The sequence below is a fragment of the Oryza sativa genome, chromosome 7 (assembly GCF_034140825.1).
Source record: "Oryza sativa Japonica Group chromosome 7, ASM3414082v1".
NCBI lineage: Eukaryota > Viridiplantae > Streptophyta > Magnoliopsida > Poales > Poaceae > Oryza > Oryza sativa.
The window spans coordinates 8,758,723-8,776,270 of NC_089041.1; the positions used below are offsets into that span (position 1 = coordinate 8,758,723).

A 17,548-nucleotide genomic window follows, 5' to 3' on the forward strand; every position below is an offset into this window, starting at 1 on the left:
TAGTTTTATTAAATTAATAATTAAATATATTATTATAATAAATTTATCTTGGGTCAAAAATATTACTTTTTTTTATAACTTAGTCATATTTAAAACAGTTAGACTTTTAACAAAGTCAAAATATCTTATAACTTGAAACGGAGCGAGTACACCTTTTTCTTCATATTAACATGTGTTCTGACTCATCCTAGTCACATGCATGCCCTCGTTTGGAATTATTATGAAGTGAAATGTGACAAAAGTGTGGATGGAATTTTTATTCAAATGAATTTATTTTTCTTACCTAAGGTATAAATATTTCACAGATGTTCCTTCGACGGTAAATAAATAGAGCCTCACTTGATAGGAGAAATGGGTGTGCTATCCGTCCTCAAGTCTTCTTTCGGCTAATTAATCAGATGCAATATGATGCTAAGTTCCTCCTAGTATCTTTATTCCAATATTTAAAAATTTAAAAAATTTTTTGGTCTTGCCAAGTAAGCCTAAAGCTATTGCCATCCACCATTCATAATAACATTGTCCGTTTTAGTTGCCCATGTGCATATATATGCACCCTGTACTGATGCCAATACAGGAATGGGCTCAGATAGCCACGAGGAACAAGAAGATATGATCAAACCCATAACCAGACGTGACCTTGGAAAGTTGGAATCGACGGTATTAGGAAAATATGTTGGTCAAGATGTTTGCTTTCAACCACTCCCAACTGTGGTTACTGTTCTTGGGCGTAGTATAGCCCGTCGTAGTCGCTCATTCAAACCACAGGTGTAAGTTGTAATACCACCTGCCACTTGAGAGAATACACCCACTGTTATGCAACAACTGTTCATGTCACTACACCATGGCCAAGTGTTTATAGCAATACAACTGCCCTTAAAAATAGTTTGTATGGCAATTCATCTGCCGGTAAAAGGCTTTCCTGGCACTTACTAACTGCCCTACAAAGTCCTGTAGGGAATGCTCTTAGCCGGCAGATAACAAGTTCCTGGCAGTTAACTGCCGTAGTTGCAATTCGGTTTCCCCGGCAGATGTTCACATTACCGGCAATTAAATGCCCTAAATGTTTGAAACATCCTCAGCACATCATTCAATTATCCCTGGCAGTTATATGTGTTTGCTGGCATGATTTTTTCACAAGGCATGCATGCACCAAATCAATTGTACGATTTGTAAAATAGATAAAAATTCAGATTGCAGACATTAATTCACCATGCATTCAATAGTTCAGATTAAACATACATCCATCAACACTGTATAAAACATTCCACTGTAGAATTCCAAATCAGAACTTCAGAAATAACAAATTCATAAGTAACAATTCTATTGCATCTAGGATAGCAATATATACATGCATCTGCATAGAGCATATGCATACAAGAGTACAGACAACTTTTAGCATTCATTAAATTTAAGTCATAACTTCTCAACAAAGTTTATCGAATTACTCTACATTGAAGTGGCATCTCTTCTAGATAATATAAATACAGAGAGAACTTCATTGGACAAGTGACATCTTAAGCAGGTCTTTATTGGACACGTGATATCTTTAGCTGGTCTCCATTCAAAAATAACTTCATCAAAAAAATCTTCAATGGACAATTTCTAGGACAAGTGACATCTTTAGCAGAACAATTTCAGTAGCCCTTTCGATTTTGACCTAAAAATAATGGTTTGAAATCTGTGAGCAATATTGCATGTAGAATATAAAGAACTATATATCATAATATAAATACATTCTTGATCACAAACTGACAAGACACCATGCAAACTGGCCAGGATCAAAGAAACAAAATAGCTACATATGCAATCAATGTATATTATTGAGGTCACTTGATCATGTAGCACCAATAGGGAACACTTCAGACTGTCCAGGTTAACAGTCTATCCAGACAACATAATATCACAAGGATAGTGTGAGATGGGAAATCACATCAGACCACTAATGGTTCTAGCTCCATATGCCCTTCTCACTGTAGCACATGATCGACAACATAACCTCCCAAAAGGTTTCATGTGGATAAAATGTTCTAGGTGCGGTCAATTTGACAAACAATCATAGGCGGTCCTAAAATTATCAGGTAGAATTGTACCTAGGAAGGTCCATTCATCTCTTATCCATATAGCTGATATTGACAATCAAATTTCACAGGCCACCTAAATTATTCTGTGTTTCAGTGGTGTTTTCTACGCACGCGTACAAACCATTGTGCTCATGGGAAAAATAATAAAAAGACTTTGCACAAGACAAACATAACACATAGATATAACATTTCAGCCTTTAAGCACAGTACTGATGGCAAGTTGGATGATACTAACTGTGGTACGATGTTTTTTTAGATCTCCATCTCGGTAGATGCTCAACAACGTAGGTTGATTGTAGCAAAATCGATAGTGGCAAACTAAACTGCACCATAAATCCAAATAGTTCACATTTAGAAACAGATTATAACATTTCAGCCTTTAAGCACAGTACTGATGGCAAGTTGGATGATACTAACCGTGGTACGATGTTTTTTTAGATCTCCATCTCGGTAGATGCTCAACAACGTAGGTCGATTGTAGCAAAATCGATAGTGGCAAACTAAACTGCACCATAAATCCAAATAGTTCACATTTAGAAACAGATTATAACACTGACTTAAAATTAAATGCTTGCGTTAATAATTTCAAGGAACTCCCAAGATATCAATCATGCTACAGAGTGCTAGAACATTAAAGTGGTTGCCCATTTCCAGATCAATATAACATTTAACGAAATCGTTATGTAGGAGTACAACAGGTTACCTTCCTATAAGCTATGCTCATTACATGACCGACTTTATTGAAACAAATCAACTTCCTATAAAAAAACTAGAGTAAAGTCCATCACCGGTCCCTAAACTTGTACCGTTGTGTCATCCCGGTCCCTAAACTCGCAAATCGACCGTTCAGGTCCTCAAACTTGTTTGACTGTGTCATCCCGGTCCCTAAACTTGCAGATCACTCGTTTAGGTCCTCCAACTTGTTCAGTTGTGTCGCCCCAATCCCTAAACTTGGATTTGAATATCATCTGGATCAAATAGGACGGTCTAAAGACTTTATATTTAAAAATAATTCATAACTTTTTCATGTGAACTCTAATGAAGACAAACTTTATATCAAACTTGTAGCCCACGACGCGATCTAGAACTTTGTAGTTGAATTTTTTTTAATTGTAAGTCATTTTTTGTCCCAAAATGTAATTTTAAAATTAAAATTTCAAAATCTATAAACATGAAACAATATTTTGGGACCCTAAACAGTTTTAATTCAAAAACTTTTCAACTACAAAGTTGTAGGTCGCGTCGAGGACTACAATTTTGATATAAAGTTTGTCTTCATAAGAGTTCACATGTAAAAGTTATGAATTATTTTTGATATAAAGTTTTTAAACCGTCCTGTTTAGGGACCGAGGTGACACAACTGAACAAGTTAGAGGACCTAAACGAGTGATCTGCAAGTTTAGGGACCGGGATGACACAGTCGAACAAGTTTGAGGACCTGAACAGTCGATTTGCGAGTTTAGGAACCGGGATGGCACAACGGTACAAGTTTAGGGACCGGTGATGAACTTTACTCAAAAAACTATATTCATCCATGAGCATAGCTTATAAACAAACGAAATTGATCGATGAAGACAACCAAATTACCAGCATGTTATATGCAGGGCAGAGATATAACAAACAGATTTGTAGCTTGCATATAAGGTGCTTTATACTTATAAGTAGACATACAAGACAGAGGGTTCCTCATGTGTGTAATATTGGCTAACACAAGTATTTAGCCCTAACGCTTCAGGAGTCATTGCTGCCATGATGCACATATTCAGAGAGTGAAGATGAAATCTCCAAATTCTAAAGGTATCAGAATTCAGGTGAAAACTACAAGAACATAGATGGCCCTGAAAAAATTCAGGTGAAATCTTTTTACTACTGTATCTCTGAATTATGTTCATGTATGTAGCTACATATATAGAGTTACAAGCTGCCAAAGAGCATTCCATGGTTCACTGTTTCGTATCAAGGCATGTGCTAAAATTAGTGAGCTGGTAGCCCAATCTGGCTGGTGCAGTGTACTTACATGCAGACTAATTCAGGTAAATCACAGGCTAACCAGGCCTATCAGTCAACAAGTATGAAATATGTCAGGTAAAAAACATGCCGTGCTAAGGGATTACTGTTCATAAGCTCAAACAACACCATGGTTACCTCGTTGATCTAAGATTCATGGCTACCTCCCTTGTCATTCTCTCAATTCTAACACCCGAAACAAATTCTGATTGCAATCGGTGCAAAATTCGTTAAAGTACAGAACAAGCAAGCTGGTCAATCAGTTACCCTCGAATTCTAAGCAACTAATGGCTGCAAGTTCCCCTCCAAATCCATCATGCAAGCACCAATATGCAGACAAATTAAGTAAATCACAGGGCAAACATACATCTTATAGGCAAGGTTGTAAAAAGAAAAACACATATAACCAAGAGATTTGATTTTTACCTGAACAAGGGGACTTCCTTGATGTCAGAAGAGGAGGTGGAGGCAGGCACCGGAGGCGGAGGCGATGGGGAGGCGGCGGAGGAGGTGGGGAAGAGGGTGGAGTCAACTGCGGCGATGGGAAGGCGTTGGGCGGAGGAGCCGATAGCGGAAGCCGGCATGCAGGTCGAGTCGGAGGTGGGGAGGAGGGGAGGGTTTGAGTGGAGTCGGAGTTAGGGAGTAGCGGCGGCCGGCCGGTGGAGTCGACGGCGGCGTGGGGCGGTGTGGGTGAGGCGGAGGGGGCTGCATGGTGGAGGCGGCGCGTGGTGGGAGAGGAGCGAGCAGGCGAGGGGCGCCGGATTTGGCGGAGGAGGTGGTGCGCGGTGGCGGGGGCGCGCGCGGTGGATTTGGCGGAGGAGGCGGCGGCGCGTGCGGTGGATGGCGACAAAGGCGCGCGCGGTGGAAGGGGGCACGAGGTGGCGGCGCCTAGGGTTTTTTTTGCGTCGATTTTCTTTTTGGCGTGGATTTTTTTTTGGCGTGGAAAAAATTTGGGCGATTCTTTTTTTTATTATTTTCCTGCGCACCTAAATTAATTTGCCACCCGAGTATACACCTCACTCTATCTTAACCATGGGATCAAGATCTGACGGAGTTCAGCGGAGATAGGGGAGATTGAAACTCGTTTTCCGCGCGCACGTTTTTCAAACTATTAATCGGTGCATTTTTTGTAAAAATTTTCTATAGAAAAATTGTTTTAAAAAAATCATATTAATCTATTTTTGAAATTTAAAATAGTTAATACTTAATTAATCATGCGCTAATGGCTCACCTCATTTTGCTTATCTTCTCAATCGTCTCTTTTCCTCTCCTCTCAAACACTCCCAGATTTTCATGACATATAATTGGTTTCTGCTCATAATATTGCTGAAAGATATTTTGATCAAAAATATTTAGATTTGCCGACATATAACATGTCTTATTACATAGCATTGCCAACACATAATTTGCCAAAAGCCTTTACCAACAAATAGTCTATCAATAATTGTTAATCTTTACCGACAGATGTTTGTTGATAATCTAGTGTCAGCGGCGCAGATGAGGAATCGGGTGTGGAGTAGGACTATGGCACAGATGAGGAATAGGGTACGCAGATGGGAGTGGAATCAAGTGTGGCCCACGAAAGTTTTCGCACCTTGGCGCCTTGCTCGGCCCAATAATATTTTTAGCCCGCCAAAATTTCCTCAAAAAGTTAACTGGAAATTTGTTTTCCCGGTAACAAAATTCCCGGCAGATTATGTGTTGTCTTAAATTATCTATGGCAGATCAATTGACCTGTTATATTAGTTCATTGGGCACTTAATTTGCTGCTCTATTTTTTTAATTCCCGGCAAATGAGATAATGTCCAAGATTATTTCCGGCACTTGATATATTCCCGGCAAATAGTTCGCCACTAACTTCATTTTATTGCCGGCAGTTAACTGCCATGAATACTAGGTCATGGTGTAGTGTGCTGGCTGGGTACTGGATAGACTATCCTGTCCGGGGATTAGAAATTTTGAACATTGTTTGATGCATCCAGTTCTCATCAGATCTGTCCGTTCTTCTAAATAGATGATAATATACTGTGCAATGAAAACTCGATATATGTACATGCAGTGTTGTCAAGCGTGATGCTTCACTTTCGTAGTTAATTAGTTTGACAATTTAAATGAAAATTTTGGTGCCATTCAGTAAGTGAAATTCTTGTGTGTCATACACAGAGTAAAGCACACACCGTTTCCACGTTCACTTGCATTGATCATGTCTATAATTATGAACAATTACATGCCGGCTCCTTCTTAACAGTATTTCAGTACTTCAAGCATGTCTAGCTACTAGCTAGCTTGATGTTATCTGTTATATACTAAAATCTATTAAACTTCCTACAAACGCTCTTAAGCCGCCACGTGGCACTCCTACAAATTCTCCTAAGTCGCCACATAGCACAATCTAATCTCACCGTCGATTTTCGCTTAAATTGGTGGACCCGTTATTGTAGGCCATTAGATCAGATCTATTATTAAAAAATAATTACTATTGCATTGTTTATAACATATGAGCGCTGTCTGTATGTATGATTTTGTACGATACAAATACTACTGCTGTTCTTCCCGTATGTATACAAACGTACATGATTGTGAAAACAAACGATAAAATTTCCTAATCTTCGCTGGAAGAAAACAAATACACATGTATACATAAAAAAGACAGAGAATTTATATATGCATTCATAAAAATCAACGGTCTTTTTAAAATATGATTTTCTACAATATAAAGATAAAATATATTACTTCAAAAATATCAATATGTTTAGTTAAACTAAGATCTATAATAAATATTTAATCAATGTTCCTTTAAACCATCTTCTAAATCAATCTATTATATACTAAAAGTACATTACTTTGTACAAACACTTTTACATCGCTATGTGGCTCTCAAATAAATTAGAGAAATCATTGAAATCTTTTATATACTAAAAGTCTATTATATACCTGCAAACGATCCTACATTGTCACATGGCGCTCTAATAAAATTAGAGAAATCCAAAATATTTAGAGTAAAAACAGAAAAGCATCCAACCTTATATTTTTCACTTAAATTAGTAGACCCGTTATTTTAAACATTAGATTAGAGCTCTTAAAATTCCCATGCCACTAATCTCTATCCCGGGAAAAAAAAACATAAAGTGCTTATGTCGTACGATCGTCTCCCTCCCAAAAAACAAAACTTAAATACCTGCATTATATACGATCGAAAAAACAGTTAAAGCCAAAAAAAATAAAAAAGAAAACATGCACTAGAATCAGAAAGAAATACTAACAAGGAAAAATCATCAGTGCCGGCACTGATTTGTTGTCAACAGCCTTTAATCTACGATTTTATTAAAATAATACTACACAGTTAAATTTAATCATAAACTTATTGTAGTGATAAATATATCATGACAAATGACACCAGCATGTAATAGCAAATGCAATAATAATGTTTCAAATAATTTCATATCATATTTTATGGTGTCAAATATCACAAATATAAAGCGTTAACTTGAATCTACATATGTAAAATAACAAAACCTAGCATTTTTTTAAGTACATCTATTTAGGTTTATTTAATTTTGGAGAGATTGAGATTCTCAAAGTATTTGGAATTTTTTCAAAACTTTTCTTATTTGAGCTGTGAGAAGCATAATTAATAGATTGATGAGAAACATTAAATTAAATTTCAGCAAGTGATAATAAAACAACATAATTTAGATGTGATTTTTAAGTAGATCTTTTTAAGTTTATTTTGGGTGAGATTGAGATTCTAAAAGTATCTGAAATTTTTCAAAACTTTTTTATTGCTCTTTGAGGAGTGAGAAGCATACATGATAGATAGATAATTTGCTACAATACAACCCTTAATTCATCACAAGAATTATGTATTTTCTTTGCCAAGTAGTATTAGAAAAATATGAATAATCCAATAAAATACGCATAAAACTACTTATGTTATATTTTTTATAGTTGATAGAGATTCTAATATACCGGGTATAATTGATGGACAAATGTTATACACCACGTAACTCAACTGTAAGTGCACTCTAGCAAATTATTTAATGTAAATAAGTTTGTGAAAATAAGTACATTCTTAGTATTAGTAAATGAGTCTCGTATGGTTGCTTACAACATATGGTGGAAACAAATTTAGCGCTAAAGTATAAATCTTTATCAAAATATAAATAATGATATGGTGTTTTGCATATTCTCATGGTGGTATGTCTCTTTAGCTATAGTTTTTATTAAGTAGTGTCAAATGATTAACCCCACTCATTTGAAATACATAATATTGTATGTATTCCATTAAAATTTGAGAAGTACTTATGACCAACTTCATATGAAAAAAATGCATTTTCATCACCTCCTCCTTTCTGTCCCTCTATGCTTGAATGCAGGGTGCAGTACTTGCTATGCCATCGTAAATATTGCATGGGTATGTACATGGTTGAGTTAAGGTGGTGTCCGTGAAAGGCCACCATAGGCAGTGTAACTAAAGTGACATACTGATAGTAAACTAAGTGTTAAAATTGTACTCTAGGATGGTTTTTAGGGGTATGGCTACATCGATGCGGAACCTATATGTTTCAAGGCATTACATACAAAAGCCTTCGTTCGCAGATACAGTCGACTTCATCCATTAGAGAGGCATTCATGTTTATTTTAAACAAAGTTATCGTATTATTCGGTAGATATGGTATATTTAGACTATTTATTTATATCAAGATGCGAAAATAAGTGATGAACACCGGGTTATGCAGGTAGATGAATTTTTTAGTGTATTGATAATGTATTATTTGTTTTAGTGGTACTAATACAGTTTCATTTATTAAAAGTTGACCTAACTCTTAAAACAATGATAGTAAGTAGTGATGACAAACTACAAGTTTATATATGACCAGGACAAAGGTATTTTTATTTAAATCTAAGAGATATTCTTATCATGTTAGAAGTATATTAAAATCTACCGTCTATTTTATGGTAAATGTATTTCTTTTTTTTCTTATTGTAGAGTAATCTAAATTCTCTTACAGTGTGTGTCTCTCTCTATATATATGATTCCTTTTAGCATTATTTTTTTAATAACAAATAAGATGCCTGTGCATATGTGTGAATTTCCTTTCCGATTTATATTCCACAAATGTTCTCCGGTTCATATCCTGTCGTTATAGCGTTTGAAACACAAACTATAATACATGCCCGCACGAATGCGCGGGCTACCTTCCTAGTTATATAAAAAACATGTATAGTTCAATTAGCTCCGAGAGGCGAGAGCTAGCATGCATTCCAGCCGGTACGCATAGTTAAATCCTGGTTGAAATATTCGCTTCTCATGCATGAAACAAGTTTTAACGATTGGAACATTTATAATTTTTTATCAGAATATAATCATGAGAAATCTTGTTTTAAAGATGTAATCGGATTGCACCTTGGATAAGTAATTTAGAAGAAAAAGTTATTTGAGTCTTTTAAATGAGATGGTTAATATATGGGGAGAAAAGAGAGTGGTGAAGGAGAGAAGGCAGTGCATGCATGGGAGACAAGACAGTGCATGCACTAATCCAGTGTCTAAGCAAATCTGGCCAACTGGGATAAATAGCGCACAATCTTTTGGCATCGACACTACTATATGGGGGAAGGACCGCCTATAAGCAAAGGCTAGGTGGCCCTCGCTGGCGGCATATCTATCTTCGCAGGTGTTATATATCCAACTGCATGTGAAAATATTCTCAGCGTACAAAAAAATCCACCGTCACCACCCCTACTCGCCGGCACCGCTGCTGGCCTCCCCATCCGGCCCCTCCTCCTCTGTCCGGCGCCACTGCCCGAGGGGAGCGACACCTCCACTGCCGCCGCCGGCCAGCTCTCCTCTTCCATTCAGATCTGGGAGGGGAGGGGCTGGCTCTGTCTACGCCGCCGTTGCTGTCGCCTTCTCCTCCTCCGCCGCCGCCGGTGGATAGATCTAGCAGGAAGGGAGGGAGAGGATTGGAGCGCCGCCGCTGTCGGCTCCTCTTCTGTCTAGATCTGAGAGGAAGGGGAGGGGCATGCGCCGTCTTCGGTGGCCGCCGCCGCCTCCATTGTCGGCGACGTATCTGGGAGGAAGGGACAGAGGGAGGGAGGGTGCACCATCGCCATCGGCTCCTCTTCCCTTCTCGCCAAGCCACCACTACTCCTCTTGGCCTCGCCTTGCCAAATCGCGCGCTGACTCCCCCGACGGCTTCCGCCTCCTCGTTGTGCGCGGCGACGGTCGTCGGCTCCTCCCCCTCTGTCGCCACCGCCTCCATCGCCTCCTTGCATGCGCCGAGCCGCTGACAGCCGTCGGCTCCTCCTTCCGCGTACGTGGTTCGAGGAGAGGGAGAGGAAGAATGAGAGGGGGGCAGAGGATAAGGATGTGTGTAGTGGGTGATTGTGGGGAAAGTAACATATAAATTTTTTTTTAGCTAGCGGTCCTGTTTTTGCAGGCAGACCTCTTAAGTATTTCACAGGCGGATCTCTTAAGAGATCTGCCTGGAAAAATTAATTTTCACAGGCAGACGATAGTAAGAGATCCACCTGGAAAAATTAATTTTCACAGGCAGACGATAGTCTTACCTCCCGTTGCCATTTTCGTAGGCGGCTGTTTGGCTCCAAGAGACCTACCAGCCTGGAATAAAAACCCACGTCTGTGAAAAGATTGTCGCCAGGCTAGGAAAGGTCGCTTTGTGCTTTTGCATCTGCATCATTTGTTGGCTAGTATCCCAAGATTGAGAAAATTTAGGCATTTCATTGTCATATCAGTGAAGCGACATAGTTTAACAATTATATAATCCGTTTGTATAAAAAAAAAGATACGCTATTTATAACCGTTGCTCGAAAATGAATTTTGTTGTGAGAGAAAGAACAGGTGTATCCTTCTTTAATTAGAAAATAGAATTGCCAGGTGGATAAGAAAGTGATATTGAAGGGATACTTATAGGTTTACAGACTGAGTGTAGAAACAGAGGCTAAGAATCAACACCTTTCAGACAAATTTTCAATGTAAAAAATAAATGAAGACACGCACTGGTGGAGAAACCCTTTGTAGTCCCGGTTCGTAACCCCCCTTTAGTCCCGGTTTCCAAACCGGGAGTACCAATCCGGGACTAAAGATCGCTATCTTTAGTCCCGGGTGAAATAACCGGGAGTAAAGATCGATCTTTACCAACCGGGACTAAAGATGGCTCAGCCGGCCACGTGGCTGAGCCATCTTTAGTCCCGGTTGGTAACACCAACCGGGACTAAAGATCGAGCTGACCTTTTTTTTTTTGCATGCCCCTGTTGCTGCATGGTTTATATATATATATATATATATATATATATATATATATATATATATATATATATATATATATATATATATATATATATATATATATATATATATATATATATATATATATATATATATATATATATAAACCATGCATATATATGTTTCAATACATATATATGCATACATATATATATATATGTATTTATACATATATATGTTATGCAAATGCATATGTATATAGATATATATATGAACAAAATATATTTACATTATAGAAAATGTGTACACATGCATATAGAAACATATGTAGTCATGTATTAATTACAATCCATTATATGTCCTAGCTAGCTACGATTTCGACGTAGTAGTACTCGCTGCTAGCTCAGAAGCTAAGGACCGGTGAATTGTGTTTCCGTCGTAGTAGAATTCACCCTTGGGATCAAGGATTTCTTCGTTGATGAATCCCATGAGTTGTTCTTGAACCGCCGCGATAAATTCCTTGTGTGTGGTCAGGTTATCCCTCATGCGAATAAACTATATGAATGTATGAAATTGATTAGTAATTAAACAAGAAATCGCTACGTAATGAAATTTTGAATTTATTTGTACGTACATCGAGCTCTCTTGTGGTGATGATTTGGTCTGCAAGGCAGTGGCAATACTCGCACACGTAATAGCCGCACAAGTTAGTTCCCTGCTTTTGCTTTGCGCACTACAAATAAATGACGAACAACGAGAGATCTAATTAATATACACTTGTATGTATTTGAATCGGAGAAATATAAATGTAGAGCATGTGTACTCACAGGAAATTTGAACTTCCGCCTAAGTCTTTCTCTCCATTTGCCGCGGACCAAATGACGGAACCGATACCAAGCCCTACATGGAGTTTAAAGCTATGATTCGTAGTAGCAATTAACATAACAAGATTTTCTTAATTAACAAAGGAACTTATGACGGTACCTGTCTATAAGTTCGAAAACCTTGTCAAACGTAGACTCTTTTTTATCCATTGAGTCATATACGTTGACGGTGCAGGCCTCCAGGTCGATGAGTAAAAGCACCCAGTGGAATCTGCAATGTGCGTGGGATGCATTACATATGAAACACTTAGCAAGTTCGTACGGGAATGAAATTTGGTATGTAGGAAGACAGTAAAATTAAACTAACTCTGTGTTGTATGGCAACAGTATGAACGTCTTGTAATGCTGCGCCTTCAGGAGATGGACGAGATTGTCCTCTGTTTCTTGTGGATATTGGTCGAGCATTGCGACGTTTACTTTCCGAGGGTCGATGAATCCAGTATCGAAAACCCTCCGCCGTCGGGCCCTTTGAATCTCCATTCTACAACGATAAAAGGGAGTATATTATTTTCTATGGTCTATTTATATACAAGGACCTAATTAATTAAAGGAGACGTATAGTAAGAAATCTAACTGAACGATATACTTACAAAATCCAGCAACTCATAATAGAGACGTCGAGGGCGTCCAGCTGGTATAGTTCGTAGATTCCCCTGAAATTGATCCAGAGAATGTCATCTCCTTGCAAGAAGTCCGTGTCCCTGATCCTCGCTCCGATCATCTCTCTACCGGTGGCGCTCATCTCCATGTACAGCTGATGGAACTTGTACATTTGTGTGGGTAGGGACTGCAGCAGCTCAGGCTTGACAAGCGGTTTACCAAGTTCGTACATGTATTTCACTTCCGCCTTTTCGATTGGTGCGACTCCTAGCAATTGATCCGTAGTTAGACCGGTGTCAGTAATAAATTGTTCTATCGTCATTTCTTTACCGGTCACCAACGGCTCGATCTCCTGGTTTGGTTGCTCTCCAAGCTGAGGGACTGGTTTGGACTTTCCAGAAGATGCTTTCTTCTGCGTTCGCTCATAGTCCGATAGCTTGATGGCTTCCTTGACAGATGCAGACATACCCCTGAAGAAGTTCCTGACACTGGGGTCTATAGGAATCTTCTTTTCTGGACTTCGAGGCTTGAATTGTCTCTTGACTTCTGATGCAACGTAAGCGTCAAGCTCCTCTTGCGTGCAATCGTACCCCGGGTCCTTGTTCTTGGCGGCGTCAACTTTCGCCTTCTTTGTTGCCCTTGTGTGGGCAAGCGGTGGAGCTGGGGGGGCCCTTGACTTTGAAGGTGCCGGAAGAGGAGCTTGCGGGGGAGTAGGTGTAGGAGCACGAGGAGGAGTCGGTGCAGGATCCTGAGGAGTCGATGCTGGAGCCTGAGGTGGAGACGGTGCTGGCGGAGCATGAGGAGGAGACGGTGCAGGATCCTGAGGAGGAGATGGCGGAGCCGGAGGAGATGGTGCACGAGACGCCGCTTGTCGCCCAGGGAGGATGATGTACCGCCTGCGCCATAGAATAATGGCATGGCATGTGTCTCGTAGATGCGTCTCACCGTCTCCTCCAGGGTAATCCAGCTCGAGGTCCTCGTACGCGCCTTCGACCAACTCAACTTTGACCTTGGAGTATCCTGCTGGAATCGGCCTACAGTGGTAAGTACCTGAAGGGTCCGTTGGGATGGCCATGCCCGACGCCACCTTCATGTTGTGAGAGATTATTTATTAGTAATCAACATATATAAGCAGCAACTAGCGAAATGGCTAAATCTTACCTTTATTGATAAGTTCTTGAAAGGAATATGCAGCTCACATGGTGTCCGCTGAGTGATGTCATCAACGGGACAGGTCGATTCGTCCTGTGTTTGCATGGCGTCCATGCTCTGTGATCCTACCTGCCCCGTTGAGGCGCAGCTGCTACGGTTTCCTGACGGGCTCACCATTGCAGGAGGAATGGTCGGCTGGGGATCATGAGACCGATGTGCGGCCATGCGTTCATCAACCTTCCTTGCCACCTCCTCTTGCATGTTGAGTTCGTAGCTCGATACCCGGAACTCTAGGTCTGCAATCTTCGCCTCGGTATCTCTCTTGCTCCTCATCCGACTCCTGTACGTGTGGATGTCCTCCTTGAAACCAATCTTCCAAGGAATCACCCCTTTCCCTCGAGTTCGTCCTGGATGCTCTGGAGTCTGCAGGGCGAGTGTCAGCTCGTCCCTATCTCTGTCTGGTCGGAACGTGCCCTGAGAGGAGGCTTCCACTGCATCTGTTAGTCGTCGCGCAGCCTCTTGTATCTGATAGCCGAAGACCAGTGAGCCATCAGCTGGGTTGAGCGTTCCACCGTGAGCATAGTACCAGAACTTCGATCGTTCCGGCCAATTGGCTGTTGCCGGTTCGATACCCCTCTCAATCAAGCTAGCCTCCATCTGCTCCCACTTCGGCATCGCGACGCTATAGCCTCCTGACCCCAAGTGGTGATGGTACTTCTTCTTGGCGGCATTTTCTTTGTTTCTTTCCATCATCGCCTGTCCTTGTTCACCTGTCTTATATGCAACGAACTCGTCCCAGTGATCCCTTAGCTTTGGGAATGTGTCGAAGTTCGGTGTCTGCCCCTTCAGTATATACTTCTGGTACAGATCTCCCTTGAAGCTCTGAAACTGTTCTGCCATTTTCTTCAGAGTCCACCTTTTCACTTTGTCCTCTGTACCTGCAGGAAGGGTGAATGTCTCAAGCATTGTGGTCCACAGCATCTCTTTCTCCGAATCTGGGACAAAGCTCTCATGATCTCCGCGTGCCCTTGTTCTTCGCCAGTACACCGTACTGACAGGCACGTTATCCCGCACAACCCAACCGCTGTGACGTACATAGTTCTTGGCGGCTTCGGCCGGGGCACTAGGACGTCCATCTTCTTCCACTTCCGTTATGATGTGCCGACCCTCAAGCTTCTTCGCTGCACCTCGTTGCCCGCGTGCCCTCTTCTGTCCAACGGAGGGTTGACTACCACTAGCCTCCTCCTCCTGGTTCCCCTCCACATCCCTTTCCACGTGCCCCTACTGGTTCCCCTCCGCATCCCTCTCCACGTTCCCTTCCTCGTTCAAGTACTGGTTTGGATCCTCGTTCCCCTCTTCTTCATTCCAGTACTAGCTGCTTCCCTCCGCGATTGTATCGTACAATATCTGTTCCTCATCGCGGTCAGCCATCTGTTGATACAAGAAACATCTACTAAGTCACGAGACATTTATGTTTTAACAATCTAAGTCATGTATGCTAAGTGTAAATGTCGTACATTAGAACCCTACACAACCTTACGTGCTAAGTCTAATTACAAATCGTGATATAAGCTAAGTCTAGTTGACGTATATTATACAACCCTAGCTAGTAAATAATTATATACTAAGTCTAATTACAAATAAAATAATCTTATATTAAAACTCAAATAATATTACATGCTAAGACTAAAATAGTCATGTATATGCTAAGTGTTTCGTGCGTATATGCTAAGTCTAATTAAGACTACAATAGTCAATTGCTACTTGTCGCACCAATTCCGTAGTCAATAATTACATACCAAGTCTAATTACAAATAAAGTAATATTATATTAAAACTCAAATAATATTACATGCTAAGACTAAAATAGTAATGTATGCTAAGTGTTTCGTGCGTATATGCTAAGTCTAATTAAGACTACAATAGTCAATTCCTAGGAGTCGCACCAATTCCGTAGTCAATAATGTCATACTAAGTCTAATTTGCAATAAAATAATCTTATATTAAAACTCAAATAATATTAGAACACTACACAATCTTATATGATAAGTCTAATTACAGGTCTAATAATCTTAATTAATTGCATTACAAATATAACAATCATTTATATTATTACGTCACTTGCCTGCTCCAATTCCTTCTAGGGCTAGCTCTTCCACTCAGGCTTGACGGACGACTCCGACAACACGTCTTTTCTGCAAGATAAAAAAAAGTATTAGGATAAATGCGAAGTAACATATATATATATATATATATATATATATATATATATATATATATATGTATATATATATATATATATATATATATATGTATATATATATATATATATATATATATATGTATATATATATATATATATATATATATATGTATATATATATATATATATATATATATATATGTATATATATATATATATATATATATATATATATATATATATGTATATATATATACATATATTTGTATATATATATATATACATATATATATATATATATACATGTATATATATATATACATGTATATATATATATATATACATGTATATATATATATATATACATATATATGTATATATATATATACATATATATATATATATATATATATATATATATATTGCATTTCACGTTAACGTTCGTCCTCGTTCGTTCGCTCGTTCACGTTCCCTAGCTCGTTCACGTTCGTTCGCTCGTTCTCATTCACGTTCGTTCCCTCGTTCTCGCTTGTCTTCGTTCGATCGTTCTCGTTCTCGCTCTCGTTCGTTCGATCGTTCTCGTTCTCGTTCACGTTGTCGCGGCAACGTACGTTGACGTGTTCGTTCTCGCTCTCGTTCGTTCGATCGTTCTCGTTCTCGTTCGTTAACGGCGGTGTGGCGGCATCGGGGCGGCGGTTGGCGCGGCGGCGTGGCGACGGCGGCGGCGGCCTGGCGTTGTGGGGCCGTGGCGGTGGCGGCGTGGCGTGGCGGCGGTGGCGTGGCGTGGCGTGGTGGCGGCAGCGTGGCGTGGCGGCGGCGGCATTGCGCGCGCGGCGGCGAAGGCGGCGGCGGCGTGGCGACAGCGGCGGCGGCGTGGCGTTGGCATGCGGCGGCGGCGTTGCGCGGCGTCGAAGACGGCGGCGTGGCGCGTCGTCGTCGTGGCGCGGTGTCTCGTGGCGGGCGGCGCGACGGAGAGAGATCGAGATCGGAGAGATCGAGATGCATGAAGGGAGATCTGGCGGCGGCGGCTCTCACCCCAGAGATGCGGCGGCAACGGAGGAGGCGGAGGCGGCGGCGAGGACGACGAGCTCGAGACGACGGCGAGATACGGCGGCGTCGGCGCGGGGATTTGCCCTAGGCAGTGGCGGCGAAGGAGAGAGGCCGAGAGAGATCGATCGGCCGAAAACGTTTAAGTGTTGGTGAAGAAGACGAGGGCGCACCGGGAATATATATACCCCTGGATCTTTACTCCCGGTTGTTCTCAACAACCGGGACTAAAGATATCTTTAGTCCCGGTTGTTGAGAACAACCGGGAGTAAAGAAAAGATTTTTACTCCCGGTTTCTGAGAACAACCGCGACTAAAGATATCTTG

General features: G+C 40.5%; 1 long non-coding RNA gene across 1 annotated transcript; it reads right to left on the reverse strand.

The window, feature by feature from the left end:
- Nucleotides 1-1,191: 1,191 nt before the first annotated feature.
- Nucleotides 1,192-4,902, reverse strand: LOC107281501 (uncharacterized). The gene is made up of 4 exons (XR_010742692.1): nucleotides 4,515-4,902; nucleotides 2,499-2,586; nucleotides 2,317-2,404; nucleotides 1,192-1,657 (listed from the first exon to the last, which is right to left on the reverse strand). It is a non-coding gene; the product is annotated as an uncharacterized lncRNA (long non-coding RNA).
- Nucleotides 4,903-17,548: the final 12,646 nt, after the last annotated feature.